General features: G+C 41.7%; 11 non-coding genes across 11 annotated transcripts; 6 read left to right on the plus strand and 5 right to left on the minus strand.

The window, feature by feature from the left end:
- Nucleotides 1-1,225: 1,225 nt before the first annotated feature.
- trnar-acg (transfer RNA arginine (anticodon ACG)) lies at nucleotides 1,226-1,298 on the minus strand. Its single transcript has one exon. It is a non-coding gene; the product is annotated as a tRNA-Arg (tRNA).
- Nucleotides 1,299-1,429: 131 nt separating this feature from the next.
- trnae-cuc (transfer RNA glutamic acid (anticodon CUC)) lies at nucleotides 1,430-1,501 on the plus strand. Its single transcript has one exon. It is a non-coding gene; the product is annotated as a tRNA-Glu (tRNA).
- Nucleotides 1,502-2,630: 1,129 nt separating this feature from the next.
- trnar-acg (transfer RNA arginine (anticodon ACG)) lies at nucleotides 2,631-2,703 on the minus strand. Its single transcript has one exon. It is a non-coding gene; the product is annotated as a tRNA-Arg (tRNA).
- Nucleotides 2,704-3,182: 479 nt separating this feature from the next.
- trnae-uuc (transfer RNA glutamic acid (anticodon UUC)) lies at nucleotides 3,183-3,254 on the minus strand. Its single transcript has one exon. It is a non-coding gene; the product is annotated as a tRNA-Glu (tRNA).
- Nucleotides 3,255-4,833: 1,579 nt separating this feature from the next.
- Nucleotides 4,834-4,905, plus strand: trnae-cuc (transfer RNA glutamic acid (anticodon CUC)). Its single transcript has one exon. It is a non-coding gene; the product is annotated as a tRNA-Glu (tRNA).
- A 1,128-nt stretch (nucleotides 4,906-6,033) lies between these two features.
- Nucleotides 6,034-6,106, minus strand: trnar-acg (transfer RNA arginine (anticodon ACG)). Its single transcript has one exon. It is a non-coding gene; the product is annotated as a tRNA-Arg (tRNA).
- Nucleotides 6,107-7,211: 1,105 nt separating this feature from the next.
- Nucleotides 7,212-7,283, plus strand: trnae-cuc (transfer RNA glutamic acid (anticodon CUC)). The gene has a single exon. It is a non-coding gene; the product is annotated as a tRNA-Glu (tRNA).
- A 2,884-nt stretch (nucleotides 7,284-10,167) lies between these two features.
- Nucleotides 10,168-10,239, minus strand: trnae-uuc (transfer RNA glutamic acid (anticodon UUC)). Its single transcript has one exon. It is a non-coding gene; the product is annotated as a tRNA-Glu (tRNA).
- A 5,791-nt stretch (nucleotides 10,240-16,030) lies between these two features.
- Nucleotides 16,031-16,102, plus strand: trnae-cuc (transfer RNA glutamic acid (anticodon CUC)). Its single transcript has one exon. It is a non-coding gene; the product is annotated as a tRNA-Glu (tRNA).
- Nucleotides 16,103-18,104: 2,002 nt separating this feature from the next.
- Nucleotides 18,105-18,176, plus strand: trnac-gca (transfer RNA cysteine (anticodon GCA)). The gene has a single exon. It is a non-coding gene; the product is annotated as a tRNA-Cys (tRNA).
- A 2,084-nt stretch (nucleotides 18,177-20,260) lies between these two features.
- Nucleotides 20,261-20,332, plus strand: trnac-gca (transfer RNA cysteine (anticodon GCA)). Its single transcript has one exon. It is a non-coding gene; the product is annotated as a tRNA-Cys (tRNA).
- The last annotated feature ends 309 nt before the right edge of the window (nucleotides 20,333-20,641 follow it).

A 20,641-nucleotide genomic window follows, 5' to 3' on the forward strand; every position in this document is an offset into this window, starting at 1 on the left:
ACGGTTTTCTGAATTATATAGTGTTGTATGCATTCAAGGGATCTGTTTTTTTTTTTACTCATCCCGAGGGTTCAGTTTTTTTGGGCAGATTCCTGTGATTGCTGAGTTGATACCTTGAACTGGTAATTAAGCTCTTGTCCAAGTGAAAATACTTGTGTCATGCATCTGAAAACACAGATTGCAACCGTTATCTAGATGAAAATCTGCCTATCATCGGTCTGTCAAGGTACAAAATTGACATATTTTGAGGCTAATAATGAAAGTGAGACCAATTTTTTATCCACAAAATTGCTGATTATTCGCTCGTTCAGTTTAATGCAGATTACAATTTATTCTCAATGTCCAGGTGGCAATTAGTGATAAGGCTTCAAAATGGCAAGCCCGTGACATCAAAACAACATGGCATTACACCCTTCAAAGTAATGAAGCAGTTACATAGTAGCAATGAAATTGTTCATTCGAAAATCAACTGGCTGCCAGCCTGCAGTTTATTTCCCCTTTAATCGCCGAGCTTGTCGGAGTGCTTGTGTGATGAATGGCAATACCGAAGCATGTTACGCGACTCCCCATAGACATCGGAACCTCAATCTATCAGGGTTCTGTAGCTCTACTGCTGTCCAAAAAGTCACTTCTGGTGCAGGAAGATGTGCTGGCTTTTTGAGGAGAGAAGCAAAAAAGATCAAGCTTTCCCATCACGGGAGTCGACCCCTGGCTGCATGGGAGAAATCCAGGAATCCTAACTGCTAGACCATATGGAACTGGCCAGCTTTAACTGGGCAGAAGCTTGTGGGCCACTTTCATTAAATCTGGCCAGTGTGGTTTACAGAAATAAATGGTGTTACATGAATTCAAGGGGCATGTTGGTTGACTCACCCCGGGGGTTCAGTTTTTGGCCAGAGTCCTGCGATTACTGAATTGATACCTTGAACTGGTAATTAAGCTCTTGTCCAGGTGAAAATACTTGTGTCATGCATCTGAAAACACACATTGCAACCGTTATCTGGATGAAAAACTGTCTATCGTCGGTCTGTCAAGGTCCAAAATTGACATACGAATGGCAATACCGAAGCATGTCCGTGTCTCCCCTAGACATCGGAATGGGTGTGCAGAATATGTTTTTTTTTGGAAAAAAAGAAGAATGCCTGGAGATTTGCCTTTACTTCTAGATTTTGGAGAAGAAAATAAAAACAACAACAAAATAAGCCTGAGAAAAACAAGCACAGGGCAAGCCAGCCAGGAGTCGAACCTAGAATCTTCTGATCCGTAGTCAGACACGTTATCCATTGCGCCACTGGCCCACCGATAGTAGAGACTCCCGATTGCTACAGAGTTGTTGGTTTTAGATGTGACAGTGGCAAGCATTGTTGTCTGCTTATTCTCACCTTGTTATCAGGAGGTAAGCCTACCAGCCCACCAGCCCACCAGTCCCTCCCTGGTGGTCTAGTGGTTAGGATTCGGCGCTCTCACCGCCGCGGCCAAGGTTCGATTCCTGGTCAGGGAAAGCTCTTTTGGCTTCCAATTGTGGACTGCGAATTCAAGCTCTGCTAACAGCTGCGAGAAATCCAGCTCCAAACCAAAAAAATGGTGAGCACTTGAAAAAAAGACTTCCTTCAAGCCGGAGTCGAACCAGCGACCTAAGGATTGCCAACACTCCAACCTGGTGCAGGAAGATGTGCTGGATTTTTGAGGAGGGAAGCAAAAAGAAGCATGCGTTCCCATACCGGGAGACGAACCCGGGCCGCCTGGGTGAAAAAAAGGAATCCTAACCGCTAGACCATATGGGATTTGGACACCTTAAACCGGCCAGTGGCGCACTTTCCATACATGTGGTCAGTGTGGGCGCAGGATCTTGTAGCGGCCTGTTGCTTTAGGTCTGCGACTGTAACAATGTGATAATAATTTGGCAAAACAAGAATTATCCAAAAGGACGGTTTTCTGAATTATATAGTGTTGTATGCATTCAAGGGATCTGTTTTTTTTTACTCACCCCGGGAGTTCAGTTTATTTGGGCAGATTCCTGTGATTGCTGAATTGATACCTCGAACTGGTAATTAAGCACTTTTCCAGGTGAAAATACTTGTGTCATCCATTTGAAAACACACACGGCAAACGCTTTCTAGAGGAAAAACTGCCTATTGTCACTCTGTCAAGGTACAAAAATGACATTGTGAGGGTAACAATGAAAGTGAGACCAACTTTTAATCGGCAAAGTTGCTGATTATTCGCTCCTTCAGTTTAACTCAGTTTACAACTTATTCTAAATGTCCAGGTGGCAATTAGTGATAAGGCTTCAAAATGGCAAGCCCATGACATCAAAACCACATGGCATTATACCCTTCAAAGTAATGAAGCAGTTACAGAGTAGCGATGAAATTGTTCATTCGAAAATCAACTGGCTGCCAGCCTGCATTTTATTTCCCCTATAAGCGCCGAGCTTGTCGGAGTGCTTGTGAGATGAATGGCAATACCGAAGCATGTCCGTGTCTTCCCTAGACAACGGAAAGGGTGTCCAGAATATGTCTTTTTTGGAAAAAAAGAAGAATGCCTGAAGATTTGCCTTTTCTTCTGGATTTTGGAGAAGAGAAAAAAAACACAACAACAAAATAAGCCGGAGAAAAACAAGCACGAAGCGAGCCAGCCAGGAGTCGAACCTAGAATCTTCTGATCCGTAGTCAGACGCGTTATCCATTGCGCCACTGGCCCACCAATAGTAAAGACCCCTGATTGCTACAGAGTTGTTGGTTTTAGATGTGAAAGTGGCAAGCATTGCTGTCTGCTTATTCTCACCTTGTTTTCAGGAGGTAAGCCCACCAGCCCATTAACCCACCAGCCCCTCCCTGGTGGTCTAGTGGTTAGGATTCGGCGCTCTCACCACCGCGGCCCGGGTTCGATTCCTGATCAGGGAAAGCTCTTTTGGCTTCCAATTGTGGACTGCAAATTCAAGCTCTGCTAACAGCTGCAAGAAAGCCAGCTCCAAACCAAATAAATGGTGAGCACTTGAAAAAAAGACCTCCTTCGAGCCAGAGTCGAACCAGCGACCTAAGGATTGCCAACACTCCAACCTACAGTCCTCCACTCTACCAGCTGAGCTATCGAAGGGCCAAAGTGTTAGACAGAACCTTGACATCTGGTGCAGGAAGATGTACTGGATTTTTGAGGAGGGAAGCAAAAAGGAGCATGCATTCCCATACCGGGAGTCGATCCCGGGCCACCTGGGTGAAAACCAGGAATCCTAACCGCTAGACCATATGGGATTTGGACACCTTAAACTGGCCATTGGCGCACTTTCCATACATGTGGTCAGTGTGGGTGCAGGATCTTGTAGTGGCCTGTTGCTTTATGTCTGCGACTGTAACAATATGATAATAATTTGGCAAAACAAGAATTATCCAAAAGGACGGTTTTCTGAATTATATAGTGTTGTATGCATTCAAGGGATCTGTTTTTTTTACTCACCCCGGGGGTTCAGTTTTTTTGGGCAGATTCCTGTGATTGCTGAATTGATACCTTGAACTGGCAAATAAGCTCTTGTCCAAGTGAAAATACTTGTGTCATGCATCTGAAAACACAGATTGCAACCGTTATCTAGATGAAAATCTGCCTATCATCGGTCTGTCAAGGTACAAAATTGACATATTGTGAGGTTAATAATGAAAATGACAACAATTTTTTATCCACAAAGTTGCTGATTATTCGCTCGTTCAGTTTAATGCAGATTACAATTTATTGTCAATGTCTAGGTGGCAATTAGTGATAAGGCTTCAAAATGGCAAGCCCGTGACATCAAAACAACATGGCATTACACCCTTCAAAGTAATGAAGCAGTTACAGAGTAGCGATGAAATTGTTCATTCGAAAATCAACTGGCTGCCAGCCTGCAGTTTATTTCCCCTTTAATCGCCGAGCTTGTCGGAGTGCTTGTGTGATGAATGGCAATACCGAAGCATGTCACGCGACTCCCCATAGACATCGGAACCTCAATCTATCAGGGTTCTGTAGCTCTACTGCTGTCCAAAAAGTCACTTCTGGTGCAGGAAGATGTGCTGGCTTTTTGAGGAGAAAAGCAAAAAAGATCAAGCTTTCCCATCACGGGAGTCGACCCCTGGCTGCATGGGAGAAATCCAGGAAGCCTAACTGCTAGAGCATATGGGAACTGGCAAGCTTTAACTGGGCAGAAGCTTGTGGGCCACTTTCATTAAATCTGGCCAGTGTGGTTTACAGAAATAAATGGTGTTACGTGAATTCAAGGGTCATGTTTGTTGACTCACCCCGGGGGTTCAGTTTTTTGGCCAGAGTCCTGTGATTGCTGAATTGATACCTTGAACTGGTAATTAAGCTCTTGTCCAGGTGAAAATACTTGTGTCATGCATCTGAAAACACACATTGCAACCGTTATCTGGATGAAAAACTGTCTATCGTCGGTCTGTCAAGGTCCAAAATTGACATACGAATGGCAATACCGAAGCATGTCCGTGTCTCCCCTAGACATCGGAATGGGTGTGCAGAATATGTTTTTTTTTTGGAAAAAAAGAAGAATGCCTGGAGATTTGCCTTTACTTCTAGATTTTGGAGAAGAAAAAAAAACAACAACAAAATAAGCCTGAGAAAAACAAGCACAGGGCAAGCCAACCAGGAGTCGAACCTAGAATCTTCTGATCCGTAGTCAGACACGTTATCCATTGCGCCACTGGCCCACCGTTAGTAGAGACTCCCGATTGCTACAGAGTTGTTGGTTTTAGATGTGACAGTGGCAAGCATTGTTGTCTGCTTATTCTCACCTTGTTATCAGGAGGTAAGCCTACTAGCCCACCAGCCCACCAGCCCACCAGTCCCTCCCTGGTGGTCTAGTGGTTAGGATTCGGCGCTCTCACTGCCATGGCCCAGGTTCGATTCCTGGTCAGGGAAAGCTCTTTTGGCTTCCAATTGTGGACTGCGAATTCAAGCTATGCTAACAGCTGCGAGAAATCCAGCTCCAAACCGAAAAAATGGTGAGCACTTGAAAAAAAGACTTCCTTCGAGCCGGAGTCGAACCAGCAACCTAAGGATTGCCAACACTCCAACCTGGTGCAGGAAGATGTGCTGGATTTTTGAGGAGGGAAGCAAAAAGAAGCATGAGTTCCCATACCGGGAGGCGAACCCAAGCCGCCTGGGTGAAAACCAGGAATCCTAACCGCTAGACCATATGGGATTTGGACACCTTAAACTGGCCAGTGGCACACTTTCCATACATGTGGTCAGTGTGGGCGCAGGATCTTGTAGTGGCCTGTTGCTTTAGGTCTGCGACTGTAACAATGTGATAATAATTTGGCAAAACAAGAATTATCCAAAAGGACGGTTTTCTGAATTATATAGTGTTGTATGCATTCAAGGGATCTGTTTTTTTTTACTCACCCCAGGAGTTCAGTTTATTTGGGCAGATTCCTGTGATTGCTGAATTGATACCTCGAACTGGTAATTAAGCTCTTTTCCAGGTGAAAATACTTGTGTCATCCATTTGAAAACACACACGAAAACCGCTATCTAGAGGAAAAACTGCCTATTGTCACTCTGTCAAGGTACAGAAATGACATTGTGAAGGTAACAATGAAAGTGAGACCAACTTTTAATCGGCAAAGTTGCTGATTATTCGCTCCTTCAGTTTAACTCAGTTTACAACTTATTCTAAATGTCCAGGTGGCAATTAGTGATAAGGCTTCAAAATGGCAAGCCCATGACATCAAAACCACATGGCATTATACCCTTCAAAGTAATGAAGCAGTTACAGAGTAGCGATGAAATTGTTCATTCGAAAATCAACTGGCTGCCAGCCTGCAGTTTATTTCCCCTATAAGCGCCGAGCTTGTCGGAGTGCTTGTGAGACGAATGGCAATACCGAAGCATGTCCGTGTCTTCCCTAGACATCGGAAAGGGTGTGCAGAATATGTCTTTTTTGGAAAAAAAGAAGAATGCCTGAAGATTTGCCTTTTCTTCTGGATTTTGGAGAAGAGAAAAAAACACAACAACAAAATAAGACGGAGAAATACAAGCACAGAGCGAGCCAGCCAGGAGTCGAACCTAGAATCTTCTGATCCGTAGTCAGACGGGTTATCCATTGCGCCACTGGCCCACCAATAGTAAAGACTCCTGATTGCTACAGAGTTGTTGGTTTTAGATGTGAAAGTGGCAAGCATTGCTGTCTGCTTATTCTCACCTTGTTTTCAGGAGGTAAGCCCACCAGCCCATTAACCCACCAGCCCCTCCCTGGTGGTCTAGTGCTTAGGATTCGGCGCTCTCACCACCGCAGCCCGGGTTCGATTCCCGATCAGGGAAAGTTCTTTTGGCTTCCAATTGTGGACTGCAAATTCAAGCTCTGCTAACAGCTGCAAGAAAGCCAGCTCCAAACCAAAAAAATGTTGAGCACTTGAAAAAAAGACCTCGTTTTTGAGGAGAGAAGCAAAAAAGATCAAGCTTTCCCATCACGGGAGTCGACCCCTGGCTGCATGGGAGAAATCCAGGAATCCTAACTGCTAGACTATATGGGAACTGGCCAGCTTTAACTGGGCAGAAGCTTGTGGGCCACTTTCATTAAATCTGTCCAGTGTGGTTTACAGAAATAAATTGTGTTACATGAATTCAAGGGTCATGTTTGTTGACTCACCCCGGGGGTTCAGTTTTTTTGACCAGAGTCCTGTGATTGCTGAATTGATACCTTGAACTGGTAATTAAGCTCTTGTCCAGGTGAAAATACTTGTGTCATGCATCTGAAAACACACATTGCAACCGTTATCTGGATGAAAAACTGTCTATCGTCGGTCTGTCAAGGTCCAAAATTGACATACGAATGGCAATACCGAAGCATGTCCGTGTCTCCCCTAGACATCGGAATGGGTGTGCAGAATATGTTTTTTTTTGGAAAAAAAAGAAGAATGCCTGGAGATTTGCCTTTACTTCTAGATTTTGGAGAAGAAAAAAAAAAAACAACAAAATAAGCCTGAGAAAAACAAGCACAGGGCAAGCCAGCCAAGAGTTGAACCTAGAATCTTCTGATCCGTAGTCAGACACGTTATCCATTGCGCCACTGGCCCTCCGATAGTAGATACTCCCGATTGCTACAGAGTTGTTGGTTTTAGATGTGACAGTGGCAAGCATTGTTGTCTGCTTATTCTCACCTTGTTATCAGGAGGTAAGCCTACCAGCCCACCAGCCCACCAGTCCACCAGTCCACCAGTCCCTCCCTGGTGGTCTAGTGGTTAGGATTCGGCGCTCTCACCGCCACGGCCCAGGTTCGATTCCTGGTCAGGGAAAGCTCTTTTGGCTTCCAATTGTGGACTGCGAATTCAAGCTCTGCTAACAGCTGCGAGAAATCCAGCTCCAAACTGAAACATGGTGAGCACTTGAAAAAAAGACCTCCTTCGAGCCGGCAACCTAAGGATTGCCAAGACTCCAACCTACAGTCCTCCACTTTACCAGCTGAGCTATCGAAGGGGCAAAGTGTTAGACAGAACCTCGACATCTGGGGCAGGAAGATGTGCTGTATTTTTGCCTTGAGGTACTCCATACTGCACTTGTGATCGATAGGATACATCTTCATTCACTGCTACGAACTGATGGCGGTCATATAAGTACGATTTAAACCATGCTAATGCACTTCCACTGATGCCAACAAAGTGTTCAAGTCTATGCAAAAGAGTGTTGTGGTCAATTGTGTCAAACACAGCACTAAGATCCAATAAAACTAATAGAGAGATACACCCACGATCAGATGATAAGAGCAGATCATTTGTAACTCTAAGGAGAGCAGTCTCAGTACTATGATACGGTCTAAATCCTGACTGGAAATCCTCACATATACCATTTTTCTCTAAGAAGGAATATAATTGTGAGGATACCACCTTTTCTAGTATCTTGGACAGAAAAGGGAGATTCGAGATTGGTCTATAATTAACTAGTTCTTTGGGGTCAAGTTGTGGTTTTTTGATGAGAGGCTTAATAACAGCCAGTTTGAAGGTTTTGGGGACATATCCTAATGACAATGAGGAATTAATAATATTCATGAAGAGGATCTATGACTTCTGGAAGCACCTCTTTTAGGAGCTTAAATGGTATAGGGTCTAACATACATGTTGTTGGTTTAGATGATTTAACAAGTTTATACAATTCTTCCTCTCCTATGGTAGAGAATGAGTGGAACTGTTCCTCAGGGGGTCTATAGTGCACTGTCTGATGTGATACTGTAGCTGACGGCTGAATGGTTGCAATTTTATCTCTAATAGTATCGATTTTAGAAGTAAAGTAGTTCATAAAGTCATTACTGCTGTGGTGTTGGGAAATGTCAACACTTGTTGAGGCTTTATTTTTTTTAATTTAGCCACTGTATTGAATAAATACCTGGGGTTATGTTTGTTTTCTTCTAAAAGAGAAGAAAAGTAATCGGATCTAGCAGTCTTTAATGATTTTCTGTAGGATATGTTACTTTCCCGCCAAGCAATACGAAATACCTCTAGTTTTGATTTCCTCCAGCTGAGCTCCATTTTTCGGGCTGCTCTCTTTAGGGTGCGAGTATGCTCATTATACCATGGTGTCAAACTGTTTTCCTTAACCTTCCTTAAGCGTAAAGGAGCAACTTTATTTAAAGTGCTAGAAAAGAGAGAGTCCATAGTTTCTGTTACGTCATCAAGTTGTTCTGAGGTTTTGGATATGCTAAGGAATTTGGTTACATCAGGAAGATAACTTAAAAAGCAGTCTTTTGTGTTAGAAATGATGGTTTTTCCATACTTGTAACAAGAAGTAGAATTTACAATTTTGGCTATATGAAGTTTGCACAGAACTAAATAATGATCTGAGATATCATCACTTGGCTGAATAATTTCAACACCATCAACATCAATTCCATGTGACAGTATTGAATCTAGAGTATGATATTTGACAATGAGTAGGTCCTGAAACGTGTTGTCTAACCCCAATAGAGTTCAGAATGTCTATAAATGCTGATCCCAATGCATCTTTTTCATTATCAACATGGATTTTAAAATCACCAACTATTAAAACTTTATCTGCATCCAGAACTAACTCGGATGTAAAATCACCAAACTCTTTAATAAAGTCCGTATGGTGCCCTGGTGGTCTGTATACAGTAGCCAGTACAAACATAACAGGGGATTTATCATTAACATTTGTTTCTCTGGATAATGTTATATGAAGCACCATTACTTCAAACGAGTTATACTTGAAGCCTGCCCTCTGAGAAATCCTGAAAACGTTGTTATAAATTGAAGCAACACTTCCACCTTTGCCTTTTAGACGCGGCTCATGTTTATAACAGTGATCTTGGGGGGTGGACTCATTTAAAATAATGTAATCATCAGGTTTTAGCCAGGTTTCTGTCAAACAGAGTACATCTATATTATGATCCTGTGATTGCTGAATTGATACCTTGAACTGGTAATTAAGCTCTTGTCCAGGTGAAAATACTTGTGTCATGCATCTGAAAACACACATTGCAACCGTTATCTAGATGAAAATCTGCCTATCTTCGGTCTGTCAAGGTACAAAATTGACATATTGTGAGGTTAATAATGAAAGTGAGACCAATTTTTAATCCGCAAAGTTGCTGATTATTCGCTCGTTCAGTTTAATGCAGATTACAATTTATTCTCAATGTCCAGGTGGCAATTAGTGATAAGGCTTCAAAATGGCAAGCCCGTGACATCAAAACAACATGGCATTACACCCTTCAAAGTAATGAAGCAGTTACAGAGTAGCAATGAAATTGTTCATTCGAAAATCAACTGGCTGCCAGCCTGCAGTTTATTTCCCCTTTAATCGCCGAGCTTGTCGGAGTGCTTGTGAGACGAATGGCAATACCGAAGCATGTCCGTGTCTTCCCTAGACATCGGAATGGGTGTGCAGAATATGTCTTTTTTGGAAAAAAAGAAGAATGCCTGAAGATTTGCCTTTTCTTCTGGATTTTGGAGAAGAGAAAAAAAACACATTAGACCAGCGACCTAAGGATTGCCAACACTCCAACCTACAGTCCTCCACTCTACCAGCTGAGCTATCGAAGGGGCAAAGTGTTAGACAGAACCTCGACATATCACGGTCCTGTAGCTCTACTGCTGGCCAAAAAGTCACTTCTGGTGCAGGAAGATGTGCTGGATTTTTGAGGAGGGAAGCAAAAACAAGCATGCGTTCCCATACCGGGAGTCGAACCCGGGCCGCCTGGGTGAAAACCAGGAATCCTAACCGCTAGACCATATGGGATTTGGACACCTAAAACTGGCCAGTGGCGCACTTTCCATACATGTGGTCAGTGTGGGTGCAGGATCTTGTAGTGGCCTGTTGCTTTAGGTATGCGACTGTAACAATGTGATAATAATTTGGCAAAACAAGAATTATCCAAAAGGACGGTTTTCTGAATTATATAGTGTTGTATGCATTCAAGGGATCTGTTTTTTTTACTCACCCCGGGGGGTCAGCTTTTTTGGGCAGATTCCTGTGATTGCTGAATTGATACCTTGAACTGGTAATTAAGCTCTTGTCCAGGTGAAAATACTTTTGTCTTGCATCTGAAAACACACATTGCAACCGTTATCTAGATGAAAATCTGCCTATCATCGGTCTGTCAAGGTACAAAATTGACATTTTGTGAGGTTAATAATGAAAGTGAGACCAATTTTTTATCCGCAAAGTTGCTGATTATTTGCTCGTTCAGTTTAATGCAGATTACAATTTATTCTCAATGTCCAGGTGGCAATTAGTGATAAGGCTTCAAAATGGCAAGCCTGTGACATCAAAACAACATGGCATTACACCCTTCAAAGTAATGAAGCAGTTACAGAGTAGCAATGAAATTGTTCATTCAAAGATCAACTGGCTGCCAGCCTGCAGTTTATTTCCCCTTTAAAAGCCGAGTGCTTGTGAGACGAATGACAATACCGAAGCATGTCCGTGTCTTCCCTAGACATCGGAAAGGGTGTGCAGAATATGTCTTTTTTGGAAAAAAGAAGAATGCCTGAAGATTTGCCCTTTCTCCTGGATTTTGGAGAAGAGAAAAAACACACAACAAAAAAATAAGCCGGAGAAAAACAAGCACAGAGCGAGCCAGCCAGGAGTCAAACCTAGAATCTTCTGATCCATAGTCAGATCCATAGCGCTATCCATTGCGCCACTGGCCCACCGATAGTAAAGACCCCTGATTGCTACAGACTTGTTGGTTTTAGATGAGACAGTGGCAAGCATTGCTGTCTGCTTATTATCACCTTGTTATCAGGAGGTAAGCCCACCAGCCCCTCCCTGGTGGTCTAGTGGTTAGGATTTGGCGCTCTCACGCAGAGGCCCGGGTTCGATTCCCGGTCAGGGAAAGCTCTTTTGGCTTCCAAATTTGGATTGTGAATTAAAGCTCTGCTTACAGCTGTTAGAAAGCCAGCTACTAAACCAAAAAATGGTGAGCACTTGAAAAAAAGACCTCCTTCGAGCCGGAGTCGAACCCCCGGAAAAGCTCTTTTGGCTTCCAATTGTGGATTGTGAATTAAAGCTCTGCTTACAGCTGTTAGAAAGCCAGGTCCAAACCAAAAAATGGTGAGCACTTGAAAAAAAGACCTCCTTCGAGCCAAAATCGAACCAGCGACCTAAGGATTGCCAACACTCCAACCTAAAGTGCTCCGCTCTACCAGCTGAGCTATCGAAGGGACAAACTGCTAGACAGAACCTCGACATATCACGGTCCTGTAGCTTTACTGCTGGCCAAAAAAGTCACTTCTGTAAGCGTAACATGCTTCGGTATTGCTGTTTTTTTTTTTACTCACCCCGGGGGTTCAGTTTATTTGGCCAGATTCCTGTGATTGCTGGATTGATACCTTGAACTGGTAATTAAGCTCTTGTCCAGGTGAAAATACTTTTGTCTTGCATCTGAAAACACACATTGCAACCATTATCTAGTTAATCACTCTTTGGGGTCAAAATGACCCCAATGGATTTTTCCTTCATTTTTTAAAAGTGTTACCTTCATCGCAGGGGCATGAAACTCGGTGACATTTCCTAAATAATCTATCTTAACATGCACAAAAAAACTGGGCTTGATTTGGTTGTTCTAAAGGTGTGTAAAAAAAAAATTACCTTTTAAGGTCTTTGGGGTCAAAATGACCCCACATTGAAAATGAATGGGAAAATGCAAAAAATGACTTTTTAAAATTTTGTTTGTCAAAAAAATAAAACTAAATCCATTATAAATCTGAAAATTTCTACAAATAAACCAAGATCTGGTCCTAGAGCATAAATAAAAAGTAGAACGAACTTTGTATCTCATACACAAACACACACACACACACACAAACACACACATGTATGTGACTGCAACAGAGAGCATTTTTACAGAAATTGGCAAATAAAATTAACTAAACTGGCATAAATCTAAAAATTTTTACATTTAATTCAAGGTCTGGTCCTAGAGCATAAACCCAAAGTGGAACAAACTTTCTATCTCATACACACACACACACACACACACACACAAACATACGTATGCCACTGCAACAGAGAGCATTTTTATAGAAATTGGCAAATAAAATTAACTAAACTGGCATAAATCTAAAATTTTTTACATTTAATTCAAGGTCTCGTCCTAGAGCATAAACCCAAAGTGGAACAAACTTTCTATCTCACACACACACACACACACACACACACACACACACACACACACACACACACACACACACACACACACACACACACACACACACACACACACAAACATACGTATGCCACTGCAACAGAGAGCATTTTTATAGATATTGGCAAATAAAATCAACTAAACTGGCACAAATCTGAAAAATGTCACATATGCAACATGGAACAAGCTTGTAATATATATTCTATAATATTCTGCTTGTTCTTTCACATGTTTATTAGCCATGTGATTTATAAAAAAAGTTGTTCTGTGTACCCTTCACTCCTGTTCATTACAGTTTATTGGTGCTGTTGTTTTGTATTATATTGGTTTATTTACTTTTAAAATTCATCTTGTTCTAAAATCTCTTGTTCTAAAAAAATAAATAGTTGTTGATAAATAATTTTCTGAAATAAATAGTGTGTGATTACAATCATGTCATAGTGGTGACTTGTAATGTTTTTTTAAATGTATGTATAATAATTTGCAAAAGCAGATAATTCAAAATATATTAGAAAACAACAACAAATTCTAACTCTGACAAAACTACAGATTTTTTATGTATTTCAAGATGTTTAAATAAATATTCACAAAATATATATCATAAAGTTGTGAGGAGAAGTTGAAGCATCAAGAAAAATGAAGTGAAAATGAATGAGTCTCTATAGCACTCTAGTGGATACATGTGGCCATTGCACTTTAATTCCTAACCCATAAGAAATAAAGTTTTTTGACTAACCTTTAGATGGCAGTATTCTATCCCTAACACATAGAGCAATGTCCAGAAACTATTTAGATTTAATTAAGATCATCATTTAAGTGATTTTTTCTTTAAAAAATCATTTTTCATGAGCCAATTTATGGCCTAGTTATGTAATTGTGCAGTAAATAGGTAAAAAACTTCAAAATTTCCACAAAAACACAGCATAAATGTATAGTTGAGAAGTAAATAAAAAAAATTATATATAGTTTTCCATATAAAAAATGTATATTTCCTTATGCAATCGCTTTTTAAAAGTTTGGGGTAAAAATGACCCCAAAGACTTTAAGTGTTGTCCTTTTTTAGGAGTGATTAAAGGCTAGATGAAAAACTGCCTATCGTCGGTCTGTCAAGGTACAAAATTGATATATTGTGAGGTTAATAATGAAAGTGAGACCAATTTTTAATCCGCAAAGTTGCTGATTATTCGCTCGTTCAGTTAATTGCAGATTACAATTTATTCTCAATCTCCAGGTGGCAATTAGTGATAAGGCTTCAAAATGGCAAGCCCGTGACATCAAGACCACATGGCATTACACCCTTCAAAGTAATGAAGCAGTTACAGAGTAGCGATGAAATTGTTCATTCAAAAATCAACTGGCTGCCAGCCTGCAGTTTATTTCCCCTTTAATCGCCGAGGTTGTCGGAGTGCTTGTGAGACGAATGACAATACCGAAGCATGTCCGTGTCTTCCCTAGACATCGGAAAGGGTGTGCAGAATATGTCTTTTTTGGAAAAAAAGAAGAATGCCTGAAGATTTGCCTTTTCTCCTGGATTTTGGAGAAGAGAAAAAAAAACACATTCGACCAGCGACCTAAGGATTGCCAACACTCCAACCTACAGTCCTCGGCTCTACCAGCTGAGCTATCGAAGGGGCAAAGTGTTAGACAGAACCTCGATATATCACGGTCCTGTAGCTTTACTGCTGGCCAAAAAGTCACTTCTGGTGCAGGAAGATGTGCTGGATTTTTGAGGAGGGAATCAAAAAGGAGCATGCATTCCCATACCGGGAGTCAAACCTGGGCCGCCTGGGTGAAAACCAGGAATCCTAAGCGCTAGACCATATGGGATTTGGAAACCTTAAACTGGCCATTGGCTTCTGGCGCACTTTCCATACATGTGGTCAGTGTGGGCGCAGGATCTTGTAGTGGCCTGTTGCTTTAAGTCTGCGACTGTAACAATGTGATAATCATTTGGCAAAACAAGAATTATCCAAAAGGACGGTTTTCTGAATTATATAGTGTTGTATGCATTCAAGGGATCTGTTTTTTTTACTCACCCCGGGAGTTCAGTTTATTTGGGCAGATTCCTGTGATTGCTGAATTGATACCTCTAACTGGTAATTAAGCTCTTTTCCAGGTGAAAATACTTGTGTCATCCATTTGAAAACACACACGGCAACCGTTATCTAGAGGAAAAACTGCCTATTGTCACTCTGTCAAGGTACAAAAATGACATTGTGAGGGTAACAATGGAAGTGAGACCAATTTGTAATCGGCAAAGTTGCTGATTATTCGCTCCTTCAGTTTAACTCAGTTTACAACTTATTCTAAATGTCCAGATGGCAATTAGTGATAAGGCTTCAAAATGGCAAGCCCATGACATCAAAACCACATGGCATTACACCCTTCAAAGTAGTAAAGCAGTTACAGAGTAGAGATGAAATTGTTCAATCTAGAATCAACTGGCCCACCAGCCTGCATTTTATTACCACGTTAATCGCCGAGCTTATCGGAGAGCTTGTGTGATGAATGGCAGTACCAAAGCATGTTACGCGACTCCCCATAGACATCGGAACCTCAACCTATCAGGGTTCTGTAGCTCTACTGCTGTCCAAAAAGTCACTTCTGGTACAGGAACATGTGCTGGCTTTTTGAGGAGAGAAGCAAAAACATCAAGCTTTCCCATACCGGGAGTCAACCCCTGGCTGCATGGGAGAAATCCAGGAATCCTAACTTCTATGCCATATGGGAACTGGCCAGCTTTAACTGGGCACAAGCCTGTGGGCCACTTTCATTAAATCTGGCCAGTGTGGTTTACAGAAATAAATAGTGTTACATGCATTCAAGGGACATGTTTGTTGACTCACCCCGGGGGTTCAGTTTTTTGGCCAGAGTCCTGTGATTGCTGAATTGATACCTTGAACTGGTAATTAAGCTCTTGTCCAGGTGAAAATACTTGTGTCATGCATCTGAAAACTTACATTGCAACCGTTATCTAGATGAAAAACTGTCTATCGTTGGTCTGGCAAGGTCCAAAATTGACATACGAATGGCAATACCGAAGCATGTCCGTGTCTCCCCTAGACATCGGAATGGGTGTGCAGAATATTTTGGAAAAAAAGAAGAATGCCTGGAGATTTGCCTTTTCTTCTAGATTTTGGAGAAGAAGAAAAAACACAACAACAAAATAAGCCGGAGAAAAACAAGCACAGAACGAGCCAGCCTGGAGTCTAACCTAGAATCTTCTGATCTGTTGTCAGACACGTTATCCATTGTGCCACTGGCCCATCGATAGAAGAGACTCCCGATTGCTACAGAGTTGTTGGTTATATATGTGACAGTGGCAAGCATTGCTGTCTGCTTATTCTCAACTTGTTATCAGGAGGTAGGCCCACCAGCCCCTCCCTGGTGGTCTAGTGGTTAGGATTCGGCGCTCTCACCGCCGCAGCCTGGGTTCGATTCCCAGTCAGGGAAAGCTCTTTTGGCTTCCAATTGTGGATTGTGAATTAAAGCTCTGCTTACAGCTGTTAGAAAGCCAGCTCCAAACCAAAAAATGGTGAGCACTTGAAAAAAAGACCTCTTTCGAGCCGAAGTCGAACCAGCGACCTAAGGATTGCCAACACTCCAACCTACAGTGCGCCGCTCTACCAGCTGAGCTATCGAAGGGACAAAGTGCTAGACAGAACCTCGACATATCACGGTCCTGTATCTCTACTGCTGGCCAAAAAGTCACTTCTGTAAGCGTAACATGCTTCGGTATTGCTGTTTTTTTTTACTCACCCTGGGGGTTCAGTTTATTTGGGTAGATTCCTGTGATTGCTGGATTGATACCTTGAACTGGTAATTAAGCTCTTGTCCAGGTGAAAATACTTTTGTCTTGCATCTGAAAACACACATTGCAACCATTATCTGCAATATAACCAGCCTGCAGCCAGGAGTCGGACCCAGAATCTTTAGATCCGTAGTCAGACGCGTTATCCATTGCGCCACTGGCCCACCAATAGTATAGACCCCTGATTGCTACAGAGTTGTTGGTTTTAGATGTGACTATGGCAAGGATTGCTGTCTGCTTATTCTCACCTTGTTATCAGGAGGTAAGCCCTGATAATTGCCCAGCTCATCCGAGAGCTTGTGTGATGAATGGCAATACCGAAGCATGTTACATGACTCCCCATAGACATCGGAACCTCAACCTATCAGGGTTCTGTAGCTCTACTGCTGTCATAAAAAGTAACTTCTGGTGAAGGAAGATGTGCTGGCATTTTGAGGAGGGAAGCAAAAAAGTTCAAGCTTTTCCATACCGGGAGAAATGCATGGGAGAAAACCAGGAATCCTAACTGCTAGACCATATGGGAACTGGCCAGCTTTAACTGGGCACAAGCTTGTGGGCCACTTTCCATAAACTGGCCAGTGTGGTTTACAGAAATAAATAGTGTTGCATGCATTCAAGGGACATGAAAAACTGCCTATCGTCGGTCTGTCAAGGTACAAAATTGACATATTGTGAGGTTAATAATGAAAGTGAGACCAATTTTTAATCCGCAAAGTTGCTGATGTAGTTTCGTCTACCGGTTCACAGAATAATCACACTCAGTCAGTGGTTTTCTCTCAGAAGAAAAGACTTTATTTTATGGAAAACAACGCGGAGAGTCCTTGCAAGGAAATCTCTCGAATGTTATTTGGTATCTCCTTATATACACTATATGGTGCGGTTCCACAATAGTCAAACTTTTCCTTATGATTTTAATGCCTCCCTAGAGAGGAGAGGCCCCCTGATTGATTTATTCTAAAGAAAGGCCCTGTATGTATGTCTGACCATATGTTTGTCATCGGTTTTGTACATTCCAGCACGTAGGCAACTTTCTATTTTATTGCCTAAAATTTGTGACATTTTGGTAAAATGCACCACTTGTGGTGAAATTAACCATAATCCAACATTTTCTCTATGCATATTTCTACAGTATTATGGGACAAAACGTACAAAAATGGATTCCTCCGAGCTTGCAGAGTACAGCTGATGAGACTTCAACCACGAAATCGCTAAAATTTATCTGTCCAGGGAACCATTAGGAAGGGTGTGCTGAATAAATGGCAAATGTGAGTTTTTTTTTTTTTTAAATGTCCATTTACAATTTATTCAGCGGGACTTCCGTAGTGCTCCCGTGGACATACATTTTTATGCAAATTCTACAGTATTATGTGACCAAACTTACATGAATGGACTCTACTGAGCGTGCTTTGTACAGTAGAGGTGTTTCCATTAACAATATTGCACTCATTTGAAATAAATCAAGTTAAATAGATTAGGAATAAGTGCAAACATATCTATATAGAAAGATTCTGTATGTGATTGTAACTCAGTGGCACATCCTCTCGGGTGGTTCTTTTTTTGTATCTGGCATGCTTGTCATATCCAAAAACTTTATTCAAAAGTGAGTCTGTCATCTTGTGTGAGGCTATGATCCAGGGAGTCTGTGGGGGTATAGCTCAGTGGTAGAGCATTTGACTGCAGCTCAAGAGGTCTCCGGTTCAAATCCGGATGCCCCGTTAGAATTTTGCATGTTAGGAATATGTGTAGCCATACCTTCCTGCCTTTTTTTGCTCATACTTTACAGGGTTATATCTCAATGGCACGGTGTTTGATTGCAGATCAAGAGGTCCCAGGTTCATTCCATGTGCCTAATTTGAGCTTTGGCATATTAGGAATAAACAAATCCTTGACATAAATTTATTTTTGAGGTTTGTGCTCATGTAGTACGGGGTTATAGCTCAACAACAGAGCATTTTTCTGCAGATCAATAGGTCTACATTTTGGATCTGGCTTGCTTGACAAAATCAACGACATGATTTCAAAGTGAGTCTGTAATCAAGTCGTCCACAGTTCAAATCTGGGTGTCCCCTTTGGACTTGTATTATTTGGAGGTTTTGAGTTGTAGAGTTGCCGATTCTGATTTGGAGTAACCAAAGACCTGAGTTTACAGTGAAGCAGTCAATGTTTGATATTGTTGAATCGTAGGATCTAACTTAATCTTTGGCTCTAAGCACAGAAGTCTGTGGGGGTATGGCTCAATGAAAGAGCATTTTTCTGTAAAGATGTGGGGGTATAGTTCAGTGGTAGAGCATTTGACTGCAGATCAAGAGGTCCCCGGTTCTAATCCGGATGCCCCTTTGGATTTGGCATGTTAGGAATATGTGTAGCCATATCTTCCTGCCTTTTGTGCTCATACTGTACAGGGTTATATCTCAAAGGTACGGCGTTTGATTGCAGATTAAGAGGTCCCAGGTTCATTCCATGTGCCAAATTTGGGCTTGACATAAATTCATTTTTGATGTTTGTGCTCAGGCAGTGCGGGGTTATAGCTCAACAACAGAGCATTTGTCAACCAAAGACCTAAGTTTACAGTGAAGGAGTCAATGTTTGATATTGTTGAATCGTAGGATCTAACTTAATCTTTGGCTCTAAACACAGAAGTCTGTAGGGGTATGGCTTAATGAAAGAGCATTTATCTGCAAAGATGTGGGGGCATAGTTGAGTGGTAGAGCATTTGAGTGCAGATCAAGAGGTACTTGGTTCAAAATTGGGTGCCGCTTATGGATTTGGCAGATTAGGAATAAGTGCAAACATATGTATATAGAAAGATTCTGTATGTGATTGTAACTCAGTGGCACATCCTCTCGAGAGGTTCTTTTTTGTATATGGCATGCTTGTCATATCCAAAAACTTTATTCAAAATTGAGTCTGTCATCTTGTGTGAGGCTATGGTCCAGAGAGTCTGTGGGGGTATAGTTCAGTGGTAGAGAATTTGACTGTAGATTAATAGGTCCCCGTTTCAAATCTCGGTGCGCCCTTAGGAATTGGCATTTTAGGAATATGTGTAACTGTATCTTCATACTGTATGCGGTTATATCTCAATGGCACAGCGTTTCATTGTAGATCAAGAAATCCCAGGTTCATTCCATGTGCCTCCTTTGGGCATATTAGGAATAAACAAATCCTTGACATAAATTCATTTTTGAGGTTTGTGCTGATGCAGTACGGGTTATAGCTCAACGACAGAGCATTTGTCTGCAGATCAATAGGTCTACATTTTGGATCTGGCTTGCTTGACATAATCAACAAAATGATTTCAAAGTGAGTCTGTAATCAAGTCGTCCACAGTTCAAATCTGGGTGTCCCCTTTGGACTTGTCTTATTTGGAGGTTTTGAGTTGTAGAGTTGGTGATTCTGATTTGGAGTAACCAAAGACCTGAGTTTACAGTGAAGGAGTCAATGTTTGATATTGTTGAATCGTAGGATCTAACTTAATCTTTGGCTCGAAGCACAAAAGTCTGTAGGGGTATGGCTTAATGAAAGAGCATTTTTCTGCAAAGATGTGGGGGCATAGTTCAGTGGTAGAGCATTTTAGTGCAGACCAAGAGATCCAAGGTCAAATCCGAGTGCCGCTTATGGATTTGGCAGATTAGGAATAAGTGCAAACATATCTATATAGAAATATTCTGTATGTGATTGTAACTCAGTGGCACATCCTCTCGAGAGGCTATTTTTTGTATCTGGCATGCTTGTCATATCCAAAAACTTTATTCAAAAGTGAGTCTGTCATGTTGTGTGAGGCTATGATCCAGGGAGTCTGTGGGGGTATAGCTCAGTGATAGAGCATTTGACTGCAGATCGAAAGGTCCCCGGTTCAAATCCGGGGTCCCCTTTGGATTTGGCATGTTATGAATATGTGTTGCCATATCTTCCTGCCTTTTTGTGCTCATACTGTAAGGGGTTATATCTCAATGGCACGGCGTTTGATTGCAGATCAAGAGGTCCCAGGTTCATTCCATGTGCCTAATTTGGGCTTGGCATATTAGGAATAAACAAATCCTTGACATAAATTCATTTTTGAGGTTTGTGCTCTTGCAGTACGGGGTTATAGCTCAACGACAGAGCATTTGCCTGCAGATCAATAGTTCTACGTTTTGGATCTGGCTTGCTTGACATAATCAACGACATGATTTCAAAGTGAT

Source organism: Carassius carassius, chromosome 38 (assembly GCF_963082965.1).
Source record: "Carassius carassius chromosome 38, fCarCar2.1, whole genome shotgun sequence".
NCBI classification, from domain to species: Eukaryota; Metazoa; Chordata; class Actinopteri; order Cypriniformes; family Cyprinidae; genus Carassius; species Carassius carassius.